Source organism: Rhinolophus sinicus, chromosome 15, assembly GCF_057876585.1.
Source record: "Rhinolophus sinicus isolate RSI-liver-muscle chromosome 15, RSI-T2T, whole genome shotgun sequence".
NCBI classification, from domain to species: Eukaryota; Metazoa; Chordata; class Mammalia; order Chiroptera; family Rhinolophidae; genus Rhinolophus; species Rhinolophus sinicus.
In genome coordinates, this window is record NC_142515.1 from 121,907,445 (window position 1) to 121,913,151 (window position 5,707).

A 5,707-nucleotide genomic window follows, 5' to 3' on the forward strand; every position below is an offset into this window, starting at 1 on the left:
TTAAACCTTAAACTGCTAATTGGCATTTGATAAGTGTGTTAATTGATATAAATAGCATAGTCACTTCTGTTAAATGTCAAATGTGTTTCTTACCATTAAAATTTATTAATACTAACTTAATCACATACACAGGTCTTGTCATGTAATGTTAATTATATTAGATTTTTTGCCTCAGAAACTTATTTTCATTGAGTATTTTAAACAAATAAATAAATATTAAATAATTTTACAGGTTGTTTGATTATGAATATTTGAGTTAATCTGTACAATAGAAAAATTGTACATTATTTTATTTTATCAGAAGATTATAGATTTTTAAAAAATATTCTATTTCCCATAATGCCTGTGTTGACTGTATGCATATTGGTTTATTTAATGGTATCCCATAGTGCCCTTGGGTTCTATTTTTCTTTATTCTTTTTTTTTTTTTTTTTTGTTCCTCATAGTGAGTACTTGTCCTATTTTTAGTTTTGCTGACTTTTTCTTGTGCCTGCTCAAATCTGCTGTTGATTCCTTCTAGTTATTTTTTATATGTTTGCTATGGTAATTTTCTGCTCATAGCATATATTTGGTTGTCTTACTATAATTTATCTCTTGTATTAATATTTTATTTTTTTTCTAGTTTTAGTTAGCTGTTTTTCCATGATTTACTATAGCTCTTTAAGAATGTTTAGGACAGTTAAAACATTTTACGAGTGAGTCTAATGCCTGGGCTTCCTCAGGGATGATTTCTGTTAGTTACTTAGTTAAACTAAGAGAAAAAAAAAAATTGAAGAAACTAATAACTAAAATTGGAAATAAACTTGAGACAAAAATATTGACCTTACAGAAATAAAAGGAATAATAAGATAATTTTACAAACAAGTGTATGCCAACAAATTCAATAATATATAATGCATGGAAAAATTCCTAAAAACACACACAAAAAAATCAGTACTGAATCAAGAAGAAATAGCAAATCTCAACAGACCAATAACAAAAAATTGAAAACATAAATAAATGTAAATACAAAATATAGGAATATGAAAATGTGGAAGTATGTTTGTAAAAAGAATTAATCTTTAAATTCAACATAAAATAAATAGCAACATAAAATAAATAGTATAACTTATTTTATGTTGAATGGATGGGCTATTCAGCAGATTATAGCTGAGAATACATTTATTTAACGGAAAGATAGATCTAACTAAATATATTACTCAGAATACAGTATAGAGAGAAAAACAAGATTCATTAAAAGGGAAGCACGTGGGAGATATGGAGGATAGAAGGAGAAGGTGTCAGTGTGGGGCAGGGATAAAAATTCAAAGAGATATTGAGGGTTTTCCAAAATTGAAGGAACTCGTGAAGCTTTATATTCAGTAAGTACATTTTCCCAGTACAGGTTATACCAAAGAAAGGCAGGATGTGCTGGAGCCAGTACATACTATCTCACAAGAATCATCTGTTAAACACTCAGGAATCTGCCAGCCAGTCTTTGAAACACCATTGGCCCTAGTGAAAATATTTACACAATAGAAATCAGCAAACATTACAAGTCAGGAGTTTTTTTCTGGAGAGTTAGTTTACCAGTATACCACTGAGAAAGGTGTAACTTCACCAACGATAGAAAAAATTGCCAAACACAAAAGAGAAAAAGTATTTTAAAAGCAGCCAGATAGAAAGGGCAGATTTACAAAGAAGGATCAGTTTAACTCATGGCAGTCAGCTGAGCCCTGTCATTGAAACACACAAGGCGGTGAATTATTTTCAATGTGCTGTGTAAAAGAGAATTTTATTTCTGGTAATTCATAATTTAAAAACAGGTCAAAAATACAGAGAATGTTCTAATAATAAAATCTCACTATGTTAACCACTAAGATATACTTCAAAAACATAGAGATAATTTAAGAAGTTCTGAGATATACAAGTAAATGGTGAGAAAAATCAATCTGTAAAAACCTAGCAAATTGAAAACAAAAACAAAACTGCAGAAAACAATAAAAAGTGTGTCTAACTGTGGGGAGTAAATAAAACAAACAAGTTTGAATTAAAATATTGCTCAGCAATGTACTTGAGAAAGTATGATTACATTAAGATAATTAAAAAAATATTATTATTTAGAAAAGCCAAAGTATGCCTATGGAAATATTGTAAATATATCAAATTTGCTGAAAGTACAATAGTCAAAGTACTCTTGAAGAAGAACCAGGTATAAGGACTTGCTGTTCTAGATATCAGTATAAAATATAAAACTACTGTAATGTAGAAAGTGTTATGGCAGAGATAGACAAATAGAATAATGGATATGAGCAGAGCACCTTGCTATGGAAACTTGATATATAACAATGCCAACATTAGTGGGGAAAGATTTGAAAATTGCATATGTTATGTATTGAGGCCACTATTTATCCATATTCAAAAACAATGGAAATTGACTCCTGCTTCACAATAAAAGTTTATATCCAGGTATATGAATGTGTTAAATGTGAAATATATTTTAAATCTTTCAGAAAAAAATGCATTTAAGAATATCTGTATGACTTTAGCATAGAGATATCTTTCTGCAACAAGACACAAACTGTGTAATTCCATTTATATAATGTCTGAAAATAAGAAAAACTAAACAATGGGATTTTATATGGTTATATACATATGTACTAAGAACATGTGAATAAGGAAGAGCAGAAGGTAGCTTTCAACATTTGGGCAATGATTGTTTTATTTAACTGGGTGATTAGAACTTACCTGATTATTTTGTTGTTGTTTTTTAAATTATGATTATTTGTAATTTCCTCTCATTCATATACGAGCACTTTAACAACAAAAATATAATCCTTTGAAATACTTTAATTCTGTACTTTTAAATATATATATATATATATGATAATTTAAAAATGTGTGTTATTGAGATGGAAACTGGAAGATATAAAAAGCCTAAAAAAAAAATCATAATAAATGGATCAATAGTTAAGAATTACAATTATTACCTGAAACTACGATGGTATTGCATGACAGGAAATTACAAATTATCATAATTTTAAAATTAACAACAAAATAATCATCTAGATTCCACCAGAGATTCAAATTTTCAATGGTACTGAACGAATCCTACAGTGGTTCACTGTGGGCATCAGGGTTCTAGCTGAGACGGAAATCTTGATAAGAAGCCCTTGCTAGACTTCAGGCTTTCAGAAGAGAGGCAAAAGAGTGTATTGCAACTTTGATTGGCCTGGCAGATTAAACCACAGAAGATGACCTGTTGAGAAAAGTGACAAGAATACTGGGAAAAACCGCTCTCTGGGAACAATGTCACAAGTTAAATCCTCTTATTCCTATCATGCTCCCATGTATTTCATCAATTTTACATTGTTGAATGATGAGGGAGATACCCAAAACACAGATTCCTGGTTTGAAGAGAAGGGCAATTTAGAGAATAAGTTTTCTGGGAAGAATGGGACAGAAGGGCTTTTTCAGGACAAACTCCGTTGAGGACTTCTGACCTTCACACTTTGAGCCCAGTTGACAACACTTATTCCAAAGAGGCAGAAAAAGAAAATCAGGTGCCACAGTGCATTCCATCAAATGCATGTTCTTACCTGGAAGTCAAGGGAACGACATCCAGAAATACTGCAGCCCAGCCCCAGAGAAGATCTAGTAGACTCTGTGCTTGGAAGGATTTGTCAAAGAAAGGGGAAAACAAAACAAAACAGAACAAAAAAAAACAACATGTAAAAATGAAAGCCAAGAGACATGTTACTCATGTAATCAACAATGAAATTCCACCTTCCAAAATAATGAAAGTTGCTAAAAAGAAATACATCTGAAAAGAATGAGTCTTCCCCAGAGAAAGCCAAGGGCAAACAGACTGTGCCTTGTGTACCAACTGTAAGGCAGATTCTAGAGAGAACTGAGGAACAGTATTGAAGAAGAGCATGATAATGCAGCTGGAGGTGATGGAGATGCAGGAAAAGAATGAGGAATTCAAGAAACTTGGTTCTACAGGAGCAGGCAACCTGTGAAGAAATCAATGTGCCAGGTAACCAAATCAGTTGACCTCCACTTCTATACTGAGGAGCAAATCAAACAACATCCTAAGAAACAGGAGGAGTATAAGGAAGTGAACATTAGATATGAACTGCGGAAGCATCCTCCATCCCCTTCCCAAGAAACTAAGAGATGCACCGTTGGAAAGCCTTTCAACCTGTCCCAAGGAAAGAAAACACACTTGACGAAACCACTTGTCCATATGTGCCCTTTGCACAGCTTCTGTAAAGGAACCCCTAACAGATATCACTTAAGGAACAAGAAGAATATTATCCTGTTACCCTCTGAATCTGCTGTGGCCAAGATTTCCAGAGACCCACAGATTCCTGTTCTGCAAATTAAACAGTGCCTGGGTCCTGCAAAGAGCAGTGGATCCAGAGGCTGAGGAGCTCGAGAAACTGCAACCATACGAATTAAAAGCACAGGAACTTGATCCCAGATTCTTGAAGGTGGGCCCATTTTGCCCTAGAAATTCCCTGTGAAGGCACCTGCTCCGTCTACTGGCTTTGACTTGGAAATTGAGAAAAGAATCCAGGAGCGTGAGCCAAAGAAAAAAATCACAGGATGCACACTTTGAATTTCATTCCCGACCTTGCCTGACTAAGATCTTGGAAGATGTTGTGAAGGTCCTTCCAATCACTGTCCCCAAGTCACCAGCCTTGGCATTGAAGAACAGAGTCTAAATGCTCACCAACGATGAGGAAGAGGAGCCGGTAGTGATAAGACCTCAACCTGTGCCACATTTTGGGGTGCCTTTTAAAACCCCCATCCCCCATCCCAGAGGCAAAAACTATGGAAATATGCCCTTTCTTATTTGATTCTCAGGACAAAGGAAGGGAAAGAAAATGAAAGAACTGCAGAAAGAAGACGCGCTGAAGTTCAAGGCCTTGCTTTGCTTCATTTTGACACCATTAATCTGCCAGAGAAGAAGGTGAAGGATGCACCCAGATTGAACCTTTCTGACTGGAGACTGACAAATATGAAGGCACAGACTTAGAAGCACCAGCTGGAGGAAGAACTGAAACAGCAGAAAGAAGCAATTTGCTTCAAGGCTCATCCAATCACTGTCATCTCCCAGGAGCCCTTTGTTCTCAAGAAAGTGATAAACATCTGTTGCTGAGGGTCTGCCGGGTTCTCTCGTTCAGGAAACTTTTCAGCTGGCCACTGAGAAGAGAGCCAAGAAGTGGCAAGAGCTGGAGAGGAAAATGGCTGAGGAGGAAGCCCAGAGAGTCCAGCAGTTGGAGGAGGCCGGGCCGCAGGGGGAAAAGTAGCCGAAGAAGGAGCTGGCCAGGCTATGGCAAGAACTGGTGCACAGTGCAAAGCCAGCAGGCAAATACTAGAGTGGAGAGGTCAAATCAAGTGAACAGCCTCTGACTATATTGTATCTCCCGAGTTCTCCACTCCATTCCACTGCTAAACTCAGCTGCCAGCTGCAGTCAGCACCTGGGAAAAGAGGCTACACTTTCCATCAAGGCAGGAGCCTTCTTTCTTTGTCACCAGGGCATGGAAACAAACCATTTTTCCAGGCTTTTACCTACCCAAGCCCGACGGAGCATACCTACAGAGTGGACTCTAATTTTGTTGAGAATGGTTTATCTACTTTATTGAGGCTAATAATGAGACTCATTCAGACTCCCTGTGGTTATTTCCTTTGAATACTCAGTTGACGTTTTCTATAGGT

General features: G+C 35.8%; 1 pseudogene; it reads left to right on the forward strand.

Moving 5' to 3' along the window:
• The first annotated feature begins 3,288 nt into the window (after positions 1–3,288).
• LOC109459738 (targeting protein for Xklp2 pseudogene) lies at positions 3,289–5,443 on the forward strand (annotated as a pseudogene).
• The last annotated feature ends 264 nt before the right edge of the window (positions 5,444–5,707 follow it).